We start from the raw sequence: 18,708 nt of genomic DNA, 5'->3' as shown, positions 1-18,708 counted from the left end.
CCATACCTTTGATGCGTGTCTGGAGTATCGACAGTTCGTCGGACGAAGACCAGTTCAGGCCCTTCTTGGGCCAGGACGTGAGCCGCGGGGAAGCTCTAGATCAGAATCTGGGAGCAGCGGCCCACTTTGCCGCGCGGCTCCGTGATGTAAAACCACTGCTACTGCAATCCTTGATGGAATCATTGAAAGTTCCTGTTGGCCATATAACCTTGGGCATCTTGCTCACCATGGCACCTCTGCACTCGGCATGTTCGCCATTTACTACCTTGGGCTTTACATTGAAGATCTTCAGCCATAAGCCGAAGTGTGGCGAGATGCGGAGAAAGGCCTCGCACACGATGATAAACGTCGAAATGTTGAGGAAGGAATTAGGGGACAGATCGTGAAAATCAATCCCATCATAATACATGATGTTGCGAATGAATGGGTGAAGGGGAAACCCTAGCCCGCGGACAAAATGGGGGAGGAATACAACCCTCTCGTGGGGTTCTGGAGTAGGGACGATCTGTCCCGCCGTCGAAAGACGGTGGCCGATTTTCCTAGCCAGGTACCCGGCCTCCCGAAGCTTTTTGATATCCTTCTCCTAGACGGTAGAGGCCATCCATTTGCCTCCCGCTCCCGATCCGGACATTTTCGGAAGACCTCTTTGGATGGAGAAGACGAACGCTTGGTCACTAGAGCTCGAGCGAAAGCGAAAGTATGAGAAGAAGGCGTGGGTGAGAAAGAGGGGTCCTTATCTCTTTATAAAGGCGGCAGGAATCATGCACCTCCCCACTTGCCTGGTAAAACTCACTTGTTTTCCAAGCACCGCGACTAATGGCGCGGTTGGGTTACCCATACCCGTATTGATGAGAATCCCGCAATAAGGCGACACGATCTCTGCTTTGACAAGACGTGTCGAGGAAACCGCCTCGCAATATGTGCGGTAGCTGGTTGTGAAAAATGGTTCGAATAATGACCGGGTCGTGGCATGATGTCACGCCATGAAAAAGTTGTCAACAGATTAGATTTGTGGAATATTGTTCTCTACGGTGGTATGTGAAATTTGTTTTGCAGAGTCGGACACGATTCATGTGTTCAAAGTTTATCTTGGAGTATTCAGAGATGGAACCCGCCTTGCAATGCCGAAGACAATCTGCGCGCCGGACTCATCGTCATTGAAGTCTGGTTCAGGGGCTGCTGAGGGAGTCCTGGATTAGGGGGTATCCGGACAGCCGGACTATATACTTTGGCCGGACTGTTGGACTATGAAGATACAAGACTGAAGACCTCGACCCGTGTCCGGATGGGACTCTCCTTTGCGTGGAAGGCAAGCTTGGCAATTCAGATGTTTAGATCTCCTTCTCTGTAACCGACTCTGTGTAACCCTAGCCCCCTCCAGTGTCTATATAAACCGGAGTGTTTAGTCCGTATGAAAAAAACAATCAGAATCATAGGCTAGCTTCTAGGGTTTAGTCTCTATGATCTGTGGTAGATCAACTCTTGTAATACTCATATCATCAAGATCAATCAAGCAGGAAGTAGGGTATTACCTCCATCGAGAGGGCCCGAACCTGGGTAAACATTGTGTCCCCAGCCTCCTGTTACCATTAGTCTTAGACGCACAGTTCGGGACCCCCTACCCGAGATCCGCCGGTTTTGACACCGACAAGTACCCTGTGGGCATGCTATAGTTTGTTGCAGGGGGGAGAGAATTGATCCTAAGACAATGGTTCATGAATGTTATACTGTTCAAACATATCTGAAGGCATATGGGTACATTCTAGTCCCACTTTGAGACCCAAAGGAGTGGGTGGAACAGAATGGATATAAGGTATTTCCACCAGTCTTCACTAAACAGTTGGGGAGGCCCAAGAAGAACAGGAAGCAGAGTCCAGAAGAGAAGATCAAGAATGGTGTCAGGGTTTTGAACAGAAAAGGTCTTACAATGCACTGCTCAATTTGTGATAGAGCTGATCACAATAGAAAAGGTCACTATAGATGGCAGGAAAGTAACATTCAGGAGGGTGTAGAAGAGGTTGATGAAAACTATGATGACCCTACATTTCTCCAGGTAATTCCAGTGTTCAAATGAACTTAACTATATTTAACTGAACTTAACTGAACTTAATTGTATTTAACTGAATTAAACTTAACTTAACTGAATCTAACTCAGTTTTGTGCTTTGCAGAACATCTTCCCTAACCAGCCAGATCCTAGGTTGGACCCAACCGAGTCACAAACGAGTATGGTGTTCAACATGGCTCAAAGAGATATTGCAAGAAGAGGTGCTGAAAGGGTACATGTGCCACTGCCTGAGCTTTTCCCATTTGTTGTTGCTGCTGGTGCTGCCATGCCTCATCCAAGAGTGACTACAGAAATGCACATAGGGAGGCAAACAAGGGCAAGCACACAAGATTAAACCAATGCAACTGCAGCTGGTAGGGGAAGAGGAATGAAAAGAGCAAGAAATCCAGATGCTGCTGCAGCTGGAGGAAGAGGAGCTAGTGCAACTGTAGGGAGAGGCAGAGCAGGAAATGCAACTGGAGGGAGAGGAAGAGGAGCAAGTGCAGGGAGAGGAGGACCACCAAATGCAAATGCATATGCTTGGAAAGGAGGAGAAGCAAATGCAAATGCAACTGCTTGGACTGGAGGAGCAGCATATGCAAATGCAAATGCTTGGACAGGAGGAGCAACATATGCAAATGCTTGGACATGAGGAGAAGTTCCATCTTCACGGAGAGGAAGAGCAAATGTTCCATATGCAGGATGGAGATGGCTTCTGTTTGGATATCAGAGGACAGTTCTTGATCTCAATACTCCTGCTGATGATTTCATGGCACCACATCAGTGATTTGGTGGCAGTGATTGCCTGCCATTCTTTTTTGGTAAGCAAACACTGGCTTAAATTGCATGTTTTTTGATAAGTAAACAGTGGCTTAAATTGCCTATTTTTTGATGGAAAACAGTGGCTCACAATGGCAGTCATTGCCCTTTTTGTAACTAACTTTTATGATGCATTACAGTGATTTAGTTTCATGGATGTAGTATTGGTGATTGTGTTAGCTTTTCTTAGTGAACTGAAGATGCAATTAACTGAAAGTGCAGAGAACTGCACATGCAGTTAAATGAAAATGCAAATAACTACACTTGCTCTTAACTGAAGATGCAGTTATCTAAACATGCATATAACTAAGTAGTATATACATACTTCATTGAGAATGAAAGAAATTTAAAAAATGAGTAACAGAAATGGGTGTGGAACACTGTGTTCTGCCAAATCTAATCAAATTAGGTGAAAAGGAAAAAATTTAATTTTTTAAAAAAATATTGTACCTGGGGCTCGAACCCAGGACCTGTTGTTACAATCGCTGAGATCAATGCCAGTAGAGTAAGAGTAGTGATTTGTTAGATTGTAGATAACTCTGTAGTTATTATGGGCCATTGCTCGTCCGCCCATTCAGTTTCCAGCCCTTTAAGACCACCCACCGCTCTGCTCGCCCACTCAACCAGCTCCACTCCCCTGCCCAGTCCACCCACGTCTCTTCGTCTCGCCGCTCCACCAACTTCCATGCCTCGCATTGAAACCCTCGCTCACTGCCGAGCTCAACGTCGCCGCTGCCGCCATGGACAACAACCCAGCGTGGTAGCGAGCGATTGAGGATATCACCGGTGACGACTAGGCGGCCCGCACGGATCTAAGGGAGATCGTGTGCTGGTTCCCTAACATCGGCATGATGCGCCACCACGCCCGCAGCCTCATCAAGATCATGACGGACGACGAGAATCAGCGGGCAATGCCCCCTGGGTCAGGGGTTGCGCCTCAGCTGATCCTCCGCTTCGCAATGATGGAGACGTGTTCCGACGACCCGAGGCAGCGGGCGAGGTGGTGGATGTATTGCTCCGCCACCACGCCCTAGCCGCACCCGGATCCGTTCCGCATCACGTCCAGGGTGCAGAGCATGTGCGACGTCATCCTGGCCCTCCCCGCACCGATGAACATCGCCTACTGGGATAGATTCCAGCTCAAGCTCCTCGTCCATGACGGAATCTCTGACGGGCAGTCGTCCGACGACGACAACTCCGAGTACTACAAGGTCGACTCTGACAATGAATCTGGCTACAGGGGAGACACTGGCACGTCTGACGAGGATGAGATAAAGGTCGTCGTCCTGTCGGACGACGATGAGCCGGAGATCTAGATGGTGGTGCCCGTCGTCAATGCTAGTGATGGTGGTCACAAGGCTTGTCCAATTGAAGTGGACCTGCTTCCAGACATGCCAGACATCGTCAAGCAAGAGCTGGTGGAGGAGGCAGCACAGGACGTGGTGGCGGAGCTGGCAAGGATCGGCAACAAGGCTATGAAGAGGTCTTCTGCAGGGGAGGTGCGCCGCTCCGAGCGTCTCAAGCGCCTGAAGATGTGAAGAAGGATGAAGAAAGACTGAAGAAGAAGGTGAAGTAGTTAGGTATGCTGCTTATAAGTTCAACATATAAGTTAGAACTATTTTGCGTTTAGTTAAGTTAGGTGTGATGCTTATAGATTCAGCACATAAGTTATTTGTAATGCTGCTATGGGAACTGCTACAAGTTTAAGGTTGAACTGATGCAAGGTTATGGTTGAACTGCTATGCTATGATTATCTAGTGATGCTATGTTGTAATGTTGCTATTTTGTTGTGTTGGTTAAATTTGGTTACAATGCTGCTACTGTTGTGTTTGCCATGCTGCTGCTGCTGTGCTTGCCATGATGCTCCTGTTGTCTTTGCCATGTTGTTGTACAAATGTGGTGTGTAGTACTATAGATAGCATGTGATGTTGTGTCCAAAAATAGCATAAATTTGATACTGCAGATTCAGCAGGTACCTAATCTCTACTAGTTTATCTCTGTTTAGTTCCAATTCAGTACATTTTGACCTCCACCTACCAGTATATGTGAGACAAATTCAGTACACAATTCATTATAGTGCCAATTCATTTAAATTCATCTTCAGTTAAACATTCAGTTAACTGAAACAAATACAGTTAATTAACTCATCTTTAGTTAAACTCATGTAAACTGAAACAAATACAGTTAAACATACACTTAACTACAAATTCAGTTAACTAGACATTCAAAAAGAGACAAATTGAGTTAACTGAATTTGCAATTAACTGAATCTTCAGTGAACTGGAAATTCAGTTTACTGAATCTTCAGTAACACTATCAAAAATTCAGTTATCTAATAAAACATTGCAAGAACATAACTTGGGCAGTCATACAAATTCAGTTAACTAAAAGTAGTCATACAAATTTAGTGCCTTACATAATACTGGCATACAAATCAACCAAGTTCACTAAAGAAGTACAACTAATTAATAGCTCCAACTTAAGGCAACATTACACCAACAATGAATTACTCAAATTCATCTAAGATCTCCTTACCCTCCTTATCTTGCTCTTGGTCTCCTCCTTGTGCCTGAATAAATAACCAATCATGTACTCTAGTTTCTTCTTCTCCTTCTTCACCTCATCCCTCTGTGACACCACTTTGTCCATCTCTTCCTTCATGTTGTCCATCTATTGCTTCATCTCATCCCTCTCTTTCTCTGCCTTAGCCCTCAAAACCTTATGAATGCTAGTGCTAGATTTATCAAACGGCTTCTTCTCCTCAAGCTCTTGCTCTAGGCCAGAAAGAGCAAGTCTTGCATTGCCCAACTTAGTAGTTGCCTGCTCCTTGTTAGCCACCATCTTAGCAAAATCTAATTTAAAAACCTCAGATCTTTTTCCATCTTTTCCTTCTCTTTCACAACCCTAAAATTTTCTTCAATATTAACTACATTTTCCTGAGCCTTAGCTTGTTCTCATCTTCATACATGCCCCAAACCCTAGCTAAACTCATCTTCAGAGTGGCAGGCCATTTAGGGTAAATCCACTCCACAAAGTTGCATTTAGGTATTTCCTACAAATAAGAAAGAAAACAACTTTAGGTAAATGAAAAAAGCTTGGGTTCAGTTAAATTCACAAACAAGATGTTTATAAGTTCAGTTTAGTTCATTTAGTTCATTTAAATTTAGTTAAGTTCACAAACAAGATGTTGTTAACTGAAAAAATAAGTTAAGTTCACAAACAAGATGTTGTTGACAGAAAAATTCAGTTAATTTAAATGTTGTTACATGAAAACAAGATGTTGTTACGTGAAAAATTCAGTTAATTAACTGCAGTTTTCTTGAGTCAACTGAATTTTCTTCAGTTAACTATATTGTTGGACTCATCCACAGTTACATGCCACACTCTTATACAGACCACAGTAAGATGACACATTCCAAGTTTGGATTTAACTGTAGATCTACTAACCTTTTGTGCACAAGCAAGATACCTCCTTCCACTATCAAGTGATTCAAAGGACACAAACTTCTCATAGACACAACGGTGTTCACATCTAGCTGCAAGATCTGGAGCAAGGCCTCTCCACTCAGAGCAGAAAATGGTGGCAGGAGCAGGAGCCTACAACACATTCTAGTTAGCAAAATTCCCCATTCTTGCCCTAACCCTAACTGCCAGAGGCATAGTGGCGAACTAACCTCACTTGTGACAGAGTAGTCGTCGAACGACGAGCTCAATCCTTCACTCCAAGATACCATGGCGGCGAGCTGGCAGTGGCGGCGAGCTGGGCGGCGGTGATGAGCTGGAGCGGGGGAAGGAAGCGAGGGAGCAAAGAGGTGAGTGAAGGCGTGAGCTGCCGACAGGATAGAATATTAATTCCAAGGAATATACCAACACAGGTGCCACATTGTGTTCAACTGCGGGTTGATAAGGCAAGAAAGCAGGGGGCTAAGTGCAAAACACCGCGCGCTGACCAGCCATTCCACTTGGCATCTAGTTGGCGAGATGTGATTGGTCTAGGACTAAATTTGCACCTCCATTGCAAGTTCAGGGATGAAATAATCCACTTTTGCAACTATAAGGACCAAACCATCACCTACTGTGCAAGTATAGGGACCTGGGGTGCTATTACCACCTTTGGAATCCGTGCATACATGCACTTCTTTTGTGGCCTTGCACGGCGCTGCCGCCGGATACTTGTCCCTGGTCAGTCGTGGCTCCTCGCAAGGCTGGGATGGCAGCCCCAGACTGTCGCGTGCATGTGCGCACTTCGTGGGACCTCACATGGTGTACGGAAATAACATGTCTTCACGGGTTAGATGTGTTGCTGGTGGCCGCCGCATAGCCCAGCAGCATACCCGCCTTTGGTAAAAATTTCTTGATCTGCAAACAGAGTCATACGAAGCGGCAGCAACGATTTTGCAAAGAAGATAATTTGAACAGATCTAGCTGAAAAAATATAACCTGGTCGTTGATCTAGACTTCCATCGAGCCATGGCGATCACCTAGCAGACTCTCAATGAAAGCATCAATGTGGGTGTCAAAATCGACGGATCCCGTAGTAGAGGTCCTAAGCTAGGCGTCTTGGAGCAATGGTAACACGGACACATGATTTTACCCAGGTTCGGGCTCTCTCAAGGAGATAATACCCTACGTCATGCTTTTGATTGTATTGATATGAGGATAGTACATAGTACAGGCATCTACCACGAGATTGTAGTAATGAATATGAGATTGTCTATTAACTAGCCTGGCCTTGGTTTATATATGTACCGTAGGCCTAGGGTTTAGAGGAGTCCTTGTCTTGTGCGCCAAGTCTTGTGGAATCCTCCTTGTATTCGGCATGGGCTGCCCGCAGCGGCCCATTAGTGAATCATCATGGGGGTCCTCGGCCCAACCCACTGGTCGGGAGACGACGTGGTGAGTACCCCCTAGTCCAGGACACTGTCGGTCATCCCCGCTTGCCGAGGCTGTTGTTACAAGTCACCATACACCTGCACACAACCTTCATCGCATCCAATACACCCTTCCACTGGAGCTTCAAGACATCCAGTCACAACCGCCAAGAGTTTCCCAACCTCTATCAATGTCTTGGAAATCTTGACTTAGACATGATCCATGACATCGATAAGAAAGCAAAGTTTCGCGCCGCTCCCTCTTAAGGCCATATTGGCTGATAATATGAGTACGCACGACCGGAGCCTTTCCGATCTAGATATACAGGGGCGACCGGAACTTGTCAGCGGCCAGATCCAAGAGGTCAGCGGCCAGATCCAAGAGGTCATATCAGAGAGAGATGACTTGGCTGAAGAAGAGTGTTAGGGCCAAGATCCACCGGAACCAGATTGGGAGAAGCTGTCACCATGGATGGGGGGTCCACCTTGACCCAGTTCACCACCAGACGGGCCCTTGCCTAAGCACAAACCAGCCGCCGCTGCCTGAGCATGAACCTGCCGCCGTTGTCACGGGTCCAAGCACCTGGCATGCCACCACCGCTAGGAGGCAGGGAACCCACCACCGGCCTTTGTCGCCGCAGCCCCCACTGCTCATAGGCCAGACCGGCCAGTCCAGGAGTCGCTAGATCTGGACGACTCCAACTGGACCATGGCTGCCACGTGAGAGCGCCACTTGCTAGGAAGACACCCCTAGCAGCCCCTCATGCCAATGCCACCAGCTACCGTCGCCATCGAGTCCGCTGTCGGCTTTGCACCGCCGCGCCCTTCATAACGCGGTGCCTCTGCCCGAGACTGCTGTCCCGCGCCAGCCAAGCCCGTGGGAAGGGAGGAGCATGCTCGGGCGCGGCGAGGAGGGGTGGAGGCTATGGGGTAGACTTTGGCCCGCAGAGCCAGGAGATGGCCAGCTCCTCCAACGACTACGACCGTGAGTGCAAATCGAGTTTCAGTTTCAACCTGAATTCTGAATTTTCACATCACTTTCAACCCAAGTTTCGGATGCTAAATTTATTCTTGCTGTTTAGGTTCGTTGCAGACGGTCCACATGAAAATGGAGCTTTGACATCGTCGCCGAGGAAGAAGCTCGATCCGACCGGAAGCCTCGGCGCCACCGCTGTACATAGAGTGATAGAGAGGAGAAGCGGAGCCTGAGAGTCACTCGGCGAACCTTGCCATTCGACCATCCATGGAAGCACTCTGAGATTTAACCTAACAGTATTGGGCCCTTAGCAGTGTCTTACTGTAGCTTATGATACTTGATAGTACTCTAGTCAAAAGAAATAATGAATGTAGCTAGTTAGAACAAGCCTGCAATTCCAAGTCTTAGAAGCAAGGGCCACAGAGTTACCCTTACTGTAACCTTCACACTGTTCCTTACAATGACTTTATGAAGAACATTTTTTTTTGACAAAAGAGAGCACTCTCTCCGATTTCTATTAAGAGAAATCACCATGTCTTACAACAAAGCAGAAAAAAGAAACTGAAAGATAGAGCATAAGACTCCACTCCCCTACGAAATTGCAATTGCCATACTGAGGAAGGAAGGGAAGCCATCCCTTTCCCATCCCAGAATCCTCAAGGCAAAATAATCTACTGGAGTGGTCCAAGGCTTGGATTCAGAAAAAATCCAGCCCCGGAGCGAATACAAGTCTGTTCATTCTAACAGAGGCATACATCAGGACTAAAGTTTCTCATGATATCTTACAAGACCACCAACTGACTGAAAAGCAAAAGAAAGTAAGCTAGAGTGTAGTGACAGAAGTTATTTTCATCACAGCAACGGGATCTTCCTGTAGTAAGTTCACCCCTGGATTCTCCCAGTCTTCAGGCGCCACCCATGAGCTGCTTTGAACACTTCTTCCGCCACCTCACTTACTTGCTTCACTCCAGCCTCCATCATCCTACTTCTTGCGGGATTTCTCTGCAAAATATTCCAATCATTTAAATTTTTGAGAAACAGGTTAACAGGCACACAGGGATCATTCACCCTATTGTTGTCAAAAATAATATCGTTTCTTAACTTCCAAATAGTCGAGCAAATCACTGAGATACCTATCATGACCAAACTTTTTTCATCTTTTCCAAATGTATTTACCCAGGTTTTCATAATTGCATCCAGAGTTTCTGGAATGTCTCTTAGATTGAAAGCACATTTCAAGATGTTCCACAATAATCTAGCAACTTAACATGACAGAAAAAGATGATTTAAATTTTCTTTATGTCCACAAAAAGGGCATTTATCATCTCCTTTCCACCCCCTACGAAGCAAATTATCTTTAATAAGAATACTTTTTCTAAGAGCCAACCACATGAACACCTTGATTCTGGGTGGCATTTTAATCTTCCACATATACATGTGTGGATATTTGACACCATTTTCAATCAGATGCCTATAAAAGGATTTTACAGTATAAACTCCTTTTTTGGTCAAAGACCATTTTATCTCATCTCTACTCTTATTCAAAGCCACTGAGCTACATGCTTCTTTAATATGCCCCCACAGCTCTCTAACATCTCCCACTAAAGTTCTTCTAAATTGCACATTATCAAGATTGTTGTCAAAAATTTCTTTAACTGTTTTCTTTTTATCAAAACAAAGATCATAAAGCCTAGGGAAATTTTTACTTAGGGGAGCGGTGCCAATCCACCAATCTTCCCAAAAGCGAGTTTTATCTCCATTCCCTATTTTGAATTTGCATAAAAAGACAAAATGATCTCTGTGTTTCAGTATATCCCTCCAAAACTGGGAATCTCCCTGTTTGGCTTGAACAGTGCCCAGATTCCTATTTTTAATATATTTTTTCCAAATAATATTTTGCCACAACCCCTCAGTTGTGTATAATTTCCACCACCATTTACACAGCAATGCTTTGTTGATGCATGCAAGGTTTTGAAACCCCAGACCCCCCCCCCCATATCTTTTGGCCTGCACACGTCAGACCATTTCACCAAATGGTATTTTCTTTTTTGATCATTCTCTTGCTATAGTAGTCTGGCTCTAAAAAAATCCATGCGTTTTCCCACCCCAACAAGGAGCCCATAAAAGGACATCCTAAAATAGGGTATGCTTGTGAGAGATGACTGAATCAATGTAACCCTCCCTGCACTAGCAAGTAATCTGCCTTGCCGGGTTTCACATTTTTTCTCCATCTTATTCTCTGGAGGTTTCCAATGCTTGTTACAAATTCTATTTTTATCTATAGGTAGCCCTAGATATTTCATAGGCAAAGTACCCACTGGCATGTGAAAATTCTAGCACATTCATCTTTCTTATCAACTGCCTCTCCAAACAGGAAAAGCTCACTTTTATGAAAATTGATCTTCAAACCAGACATTTGCTCAAACAAACATAAAATGTATTTCAAATTGTGTGCACTTTCTATATCATCTTGCAGTAGGAAGATGGTATCATCTGCATACTGCAACATATTAACCCCATTTGGTATGCATTCATCTAGAACCCCCTTTACCAACCCATTTTCTCTGGCTTTGTTTAACATAATTGCTAGAGCATCAGCAGCCAAATCAAAGTTCAGAGGGGATAAGGAATCCCCCTGTCTCAATCCTTTATGAGTAGTAAAGTATTTCTCTAGGTTCTCATTAACCTTGACATAGACTTTCCCCCCTCTAACAGTCTCCATAACCCAATCAATCCATTTATCTCGGAACCCCTTCATTTTCAACATTTGAAACAGGAAGGACCATTTGATTTTGTCATAGGCCTTTTCAAAATCAATTTTCAACAGTAGAGCACTTTGTTTTTTTATACTATTCAAAGCCTCATGGAGGATCAAAACCCCTTCTGTCGTGGAATTAACACGTCAGATGTCCTTAGTGTCAGGACTTAGTCGCGAGGCCAACGCATCTATGTGGTAGCTTGAGAGGGGTTGAGTGGGACGAGAGACGCAGGGTGGATCAACACACAAGACAAGGATTTAGACAGCTTCGGGCCCCGGGAAACATCATCCGGTAAAAACCCTACATGCTGTTTGAGGCTAGGTCTCATTATCATCACGAGGGAGACGCCGTAAACCGGCTCTTTGTGTCTAGCCCTAGAAATTGTTTCTTGCTTGTAGCTTCTCCCTCTTTGGGGAGCCCTGCCCCTCCTTATATATGTTGAAGGGGCGGGTTACATGTGGAGTCCTATTAGGATTAGGACTAGTCTATCTCTAATGCAAACCGGATACAAGTCCTGGTCTTAACTCCTTGTAAGGTAAATATTCCTCATGCCTTTCCTCTTAAACCAGCCCACAATAGTTGAACCGGCCTTCATGAACCGCCAGACGGGCCACCGGGTCTTGTCGCTCCTCTGACCCGCCCGCCGGGTTACTAATGAACCGCCAAGATCGGGCGGGTAGCCCGTGAATCGCCAAGCTCCCGGCGGATTACCAGTAAGTCGTCCAGTCCGGCCGGGTTATACTTCCGGCTGGTTTACTCCACGGGGTATATCCCCGACACCTTCCATAATATACCTGCCCTTAACAAAAGCAGTCTGAACATGAGAAATGACATTAGCAGCTACCAATTTCAACCTGTTCATTAACACCTTTGTAATAATATTGAAGCAGACATTAAGCAAGTAAATTGGCCTGAATTTCTGTATTTGATTAGCATCTATCCCTTTTGGGACTAGAGTTATAATCCCATAGTTTAGTCTACTAATATCAATTTTCCTACTAACAAAGTCATCCAACAGAGCTTTTAGATCATGTTTTACCAGATCCCAATAATGTTGATAAAATTCAGGAGTGAAGCCATCTGGTACAGGGGATTTATTGTGTGCCATTTTAAAGACAACCTTCTTAATTTCCTCCAAAGAAAATTCTTCAATTATCATATCCCTCTTGGATCCTAGTGGGATTATCAATATTAAGTGAGACATAAGAATTATCTGGTGGACCAAATAGGTTTTTGTAAAAGGTGGTAATATAATCTATCAGGTTTTTATCCCCTTCTATTATCCCCTCAGCTTGCTCTAGTCTGTTAATTTTGTTTCTTCTAAGTCTCCCATTTGCCTTGGCATGGAAGAACTTAGTATTACTATCTCCCTCCAGTATCTCATCAATTTTGGCTCTCTGTCTCCATTTAGCCTCTTCCTGTTCAAGAAGTCTATCAAGCTGAGCTCTCAATTCCATCTGCTCTTTCCTGTCAGCAGATGTAAGGCCATTAACCTCACAATTTTTATCAATGATATCCAATTTATGTACGATATCTTTTTTTAGTTCAAAATACCATGCATTCATATTTCTGTTCCACCCTTTAAGTTTGGGTCTTAGATTTCTGAACTTCCCCAACAATCTATCTATGCTATCTCCTTTGATGTTAGTATCATTCCAGACTTCCTGAACAATTTCATCAATTCCCTCTCTAAAAAACTAGGCATTTTCAAATCTGAAAATTGGCTTAGTTTTTTGGAAATCTCCAGAATCTAAGTAAAGAGGAGTGTGATCAGACTTCTCTCAAGTCAAAGCTGTCACTTGGGTTAAGGGGTATGTCTCTTCCCACTCTGAGCTACAGAGAATTCTGTCCAGCTTCTCAAAAGTAGGGCTGTGCATATTATTTCCCCAAGTGAATTGGTTCCCATTCATATCAAGGTCTCTCACCCCAGCCTGTTTCAGAATGGCATTAAAAAGAAAACTCCAATGCCCAGGAGATCCTGGTTTATTTTTCTCACTAGCCTTTCTAATAATATTGAAGTCACCTCCAATCAAAATGGGATTAACACAATTTTGAAAGACTCTGGACAACTTAGCCAGGAACAGAGCTTTCCTCTCTTGTTGTGCATCTCCATAAACCACCACTAAATCCCAAATAAACCTATTTCTAACATCTTGAATTGTCATTTTTATGCGATAGTCTCCTTCATCCTGAGAGATCACATCTAATGTGGTATAATTAACTCCCAACAGAAGGCCGCCAGATTTTCCCCTAGCTGGGGTAAAATGTCAGTGAAAATCACTCCCTGCACAGATTTGTTGCAGATCATTTCTAGAAAATTGTTGTCTCATGGTCTCTTGCAGGCCCAAGAAATATACTCTCATGTCCATGATCATTTCCCTCAGAAATCTTTTTTTGATGTCTCCCCCAAATCCTCTCATATTCCAAAGACCACCCCTCATCTTTTTTTCTTATTTTTCCTATCAGAAGATTCTAGGTTTTCGACAGCAGAGGCAATTTTAACTCCAGAACCTCCGGTAGTTTTACCTCTTTTCTTCTCTTTTCTTGAAGAAAAAAGCTATTTAATTAATTCCCATTCTTCATTCTCTTCCTCTTCTCTCTCATTATCCCCACTATCTAACAAATCTTCCAGAGAATGTTCTCCGGTATCAATGATATTATGCTCCTCAGGCAGAGAGGTTTGTTTCTGATTATTACTATAATCTGCTATCCACATATCAACCCTTGCCTGTTCAGCCATTTTTATCAACTCCACATTATGATTAACAATGTCAGGCTTATTTCCCAAATTAACCCCAACCCCCTCAGCAATCTGTTGCAGGCTCTGCTGGAAAAGGCAGTGCCTAGGAGGCGCTTAGGCACGCCTAGGCACTAGGTAATGGCCAAACGCCTCGCCTAGGGCATAAATGGAGGTCTAGGCAAGGCAAGCAAGGAATTTCCAACGCAAGCAAGAAATCATGTCATGTACTGCACTAATATGCCAAACGGGTTATATTCCAATGGTAGTCGACTGTAATTAACTTATTTATATGCCCTAAACTAATATCAACACCCATATAATAATCACAAATACACTACGAGTAAAAACTATATTGCCGCCTAGGCCGCGCCTAGGGCGCTTAGGCACTGCCTAGGCACTAGGCGAAGGCCAACTGCCTCGCTTACGCCTACCGCTTTTTCCAACCTTGGTTGCAGGACATTATTAGATCTAGAAATAATACTAGAAGGAGTGTACTCACCATAATTGTTTTTCTGCGCTACTCTCTCTTTAGCCAAATCAGTGATTTTTTTGTTTTCTTTGCCTTTTAGTCTAATGCATCTTCTCAGTTCTTCTTCTTCTTGGGATTCCAATTCTCCCATACCAACCTTCTTGATTTTTGTTTCAAAAGATTCAGTCTCCTGACTAGCAGTGTAATCCACAGGTTTCATATATCCTAGCCCCACAGCCTATTCCATTAGTTCCAAGTCTGTCAATCCCCCTCCCTCTCCCAGCTTTTCTTCCGCTACTGCTCCTCCCTCAGTGTCCTCTTTTTCATCTTCACTCCCAATGATTTTCTCCCCTGACTGTGACCCTCTCACCTCTTCACTTGCCTTCATATTGATTTGCAGCAGTTCATGCTGTCTCTTGACCTCCTTTTCTAGAGTTTTATTTATGATGTCCATTTCTTTCCTCCTTTTTTCCTCCAGCATCAGCTGAGCAGTTTGTCTAGCTGCAAGTTCCTCTGCTTTCTGTAACCTAGCCCTCAAACTTTCTTCTTCATTCTGAACCTCATCAGCCAACACTGCACCTGCTTTTTCTCTAGGCATCTCATTTTTTTGACCTATGTCTCCTGCTTTAAGCACCACTTATTCATATTGTTTCAACCCCAGGCTCCCTAAGCTAACAATGGACTTTCCAAACTCAGATTGCTTGCTCTTTTTCTGCATCTCATTCTCCCTATGTGTTTCAGAGCTCTCCAAGTCAAGGTAGTAAAAGATTTTCCTTTTATTCCCCTCTTCAAACTTGTACCACCCTTGTTCTGCAATGGAATCAAACTCAAAACCAATATCATAGAGCAGTAAGTCTTTAGTGGTTATCTCAGTGCCAGCAGGTATTTTGTGTAGGTCTCTACTCCTACTTTCACCCTAATTTCCTCCTTAGAATAAATGTGTTCCACATCTACTTCAACCACTAGCCCCAGAGCTGACCCAATTTCACAAGCACCCATGTAATGCCTCAGAGTGTCAGGCACCCCCCACATCTTAATCCAAACTGAATGAAGTTTTCCTTTAGCTTTATCATCTGGACTCCAAAAGTACACCTCCACCATAGCTCCTATGCCAAGCAGGGTGAATTTGCCAAAGTTTTTCAACTCCACCAATTTGGCCTTGTTAGGGAATCTCATAAGAAAAGTTTTTGGACTCTGAAACTTGGCTCTCCAGGTCCACCCACAGTCAAACATTTTGCTAAATCCATAGGCCACAGTGGTGTCATTCAACTGTCCCTCCTGCACAGTAACCAAGGCCATGGGATTAATGTGCTCAGTAGCAACAATCTCTTTGGTGTTCTGCACCAAAAGGCATCCCAATCCCCTGGCCCCATATCCAACATATTTGGCAACTGGTTTGGGCTGTTTCAGAATAGTGCATTCTTCAGTATTGTGAGATGGCCTCTGACATACCACACAGAAGACCTTATTGTTGCAGTCACTTTTTACATGCCCCTGTTCTTTGCATTTAACACAAAAAAGATCCTTGTGATTTCCTATTTCTTTCTTTTTAGCTATCTCTTTAGCTACTTCCACTCTAGCAACTACTTGTGGTTGTAGAGTTTCTTGTTTTGGCATATTGGATAAGAGAAACTGATATTGTTGTGCCATTTGTTCTTGTGGCATGAAACCAAACTGCCCAAGCCCCATTCCCATTGGCACAAGCTGAGGGAAACCATTGTTGCTCATCATAGGGAATCCCCCTGCCAATTGGTCCGGTCCTCCCTGCGTCCCCATCTATGCAAAGTTTGTATTGTTAGCCATAGACCTACTTTCCTGCCTGTTCTCACCCATCCCAGCCTGGTATCTCTCCTGTTGATTTCCACCCTTGTCCGATGCAAATCTGCCAAACTTATTGTCTCCATCTCTACCACTCCCTGTGGAATTTCCATCCCCACCAGAACCACTGATGTTAGTCCCTGATCCTCCTCTGAAGCCCCCCTCTTTGTTTCTCCAGCCATATCCATCCAACTCTCTCTCTTCTTGCCTATTAAACCCTCTCCCAAAACTCTCAGATCTGCCATAGAAATTACCTTTCCCTCCTGGATTGGTTCCTCTCCCATGCCTTGGCCTCCAACTCTCTTGTCTGCCAGCCATAGCTTCTTCTTCTTCTTCCCAAGGTAAATCCATCTTCTCCATGTCCTCTTCTTCACTTGTCACCGCCAAGGTTTTGCTAGGGTTTGGTAGGTGGAGGAAATCGGGATCAGGGATGAAGGATGGGATGCCCCCTATATATAGGCCCACTCCCCCCTATCTTTAGCTGGGCTTTTTTTGCTCACCCCACTACTGGGCCAATTTTCTCCTGAGCCCACCTGGTCGCCCCCCTTTTCTCCCTCACTGCCCACCCACTCCACCTGCATCTTTTCTGCTCTTGACTCATATCCATTTTTATTGTCCTGATTTTCTTCCATCGCTTCTTCTAACATAAATTTTTTTGGGATAATGTTCCCCCTAAATTTTATTTCAACTGATGTTTCTTCATAGAGAGTCATGTCTCTTTTATCAATTTTACTATCCTCAACCTCAAAACCCCCGCAATCAGTGTCAATGTCTGATAAATACTCAGGAAATCTGGGTAGATCCCATATCTTGGGTATCTTATCCCTAATCTTTATCAACGTAGTATCAATTTTTTGGGCATGAAACTTCCCCCAATTGGGTGAATCAATGTGAATGAATTCATTTTGATTAACATCTTTCTGTTTTCCATCATTAACTTCTTCATTCTTAAGCAAGAGGCTTTGAACATAAGTGTTCATCCTCTTTTCCAACCTACGATTAACTCGCCTAATTCGATGCTGAATATCAATTTCGTCCTGACTACTCTCCCAATCGTGAGTATGCGTCAGGTACTTAAGAGCGGAAGGGTAAATCATACCTGAAACAGTGAGATCCTCGTCAGAAACATCATCTGAATCTTCACTAGCTAGCACCCAAAAGCGGTTGCCACCAATGAAGGATTCAGACTCTGTTCCCGGCGAGGCGTACTGAACGGCGCGGCTCTGGTGTCCCCGAGGTTGGTGAAGCTGCGGCGAGACGGGCAGAGCGGCGCGGCGCCCCCACCACCTCCTGCGGCGCCTGATCCACCAGATCCTCGCGGATCTTGATCGGGGTCATGGCCGACCCTGGAGTGGGGAGGGCCAGGACCCCCTCTCACGGGCGAAGCGCCGATTCTCTCATGGCGGGGCCGAGATTCACGGTCGTGAAGATGGTGAAGGCCACCCACTTCCTCGCCACCGCCCTCACCAGCGAGTCTGCCTGGTCCGCCGCCCACATAAGCACTTGCAGCGGGTGCTTGCGCCCTCCGCGCCCGAACAACGACCTCTCCTCCTCCTCCGTCAGATTCTCCACAATCGCCTCCGCCTCCGCATACATCTCGCGCTTGCTCAAATACCAGGCCCCGATCTCTCTCAGGCGGATTCGCAGGCGCGCATCCCTGCCCGCGAACCTCTGCATCTTCTCTTCGGTGATCTCCACCATCTCCGCCGTGAACTCGAGCAGACAGAGCAGTGGATGGGGCGTGCGGGAGAGGAAGAGTGGGGTGAGGAATGACCTGCGTGAAATCCTTCGGTCTTAATCCCCCATCCCGTCTTAATTGCTCTCCCACCGGCCGCATTACATCCGTTGCCGTTTCCCGAGACGCCATCCCCGCCGGTGATCTCCTCCTCGATATGCGCGACGTGACAGGGGAACGCAACCGTGGCCCCAGGGGCCAACACAAACCCGCCCCCCGAACGTCTATCCACCGTGCATCCGCGCTCGTCGACGAGGTGTATCTTCGTGGTGTGCGGGCGGAGCACCACCACACCCCGATGATACGTGGGGATTGTCACCGATTTCAGATCGGCGGCGAACCACGCCGACCACCGCGCCGTGTCGGGCTCATAAACCACGTCGCCCATCCCTGTACACGGAGGATGACGCGAGGTTCGTCCACGGACAACTTTATGAACAACATAGTCCAAATGTACGATACATACTCTCATTTG

The sequence above is a fragment of the Triticum dicoccoides genome, chromosome 3B (genome assembly GCF_002162155.2).
Source record: "Triticum dicoccoides isolate Atlit2015 ecotype Zavitan chromosome 3B, WEW_v2.0, whole genome shotgun sequence".
NCBI lineage: Eukaryota > Viridiplantae > Streptophyta > Magnoliopsida > Poales > Poaceae > Triticum > Triticum dicoccoides.
This window is presented reverse-complemented; position numbering follows the sequence as displayed.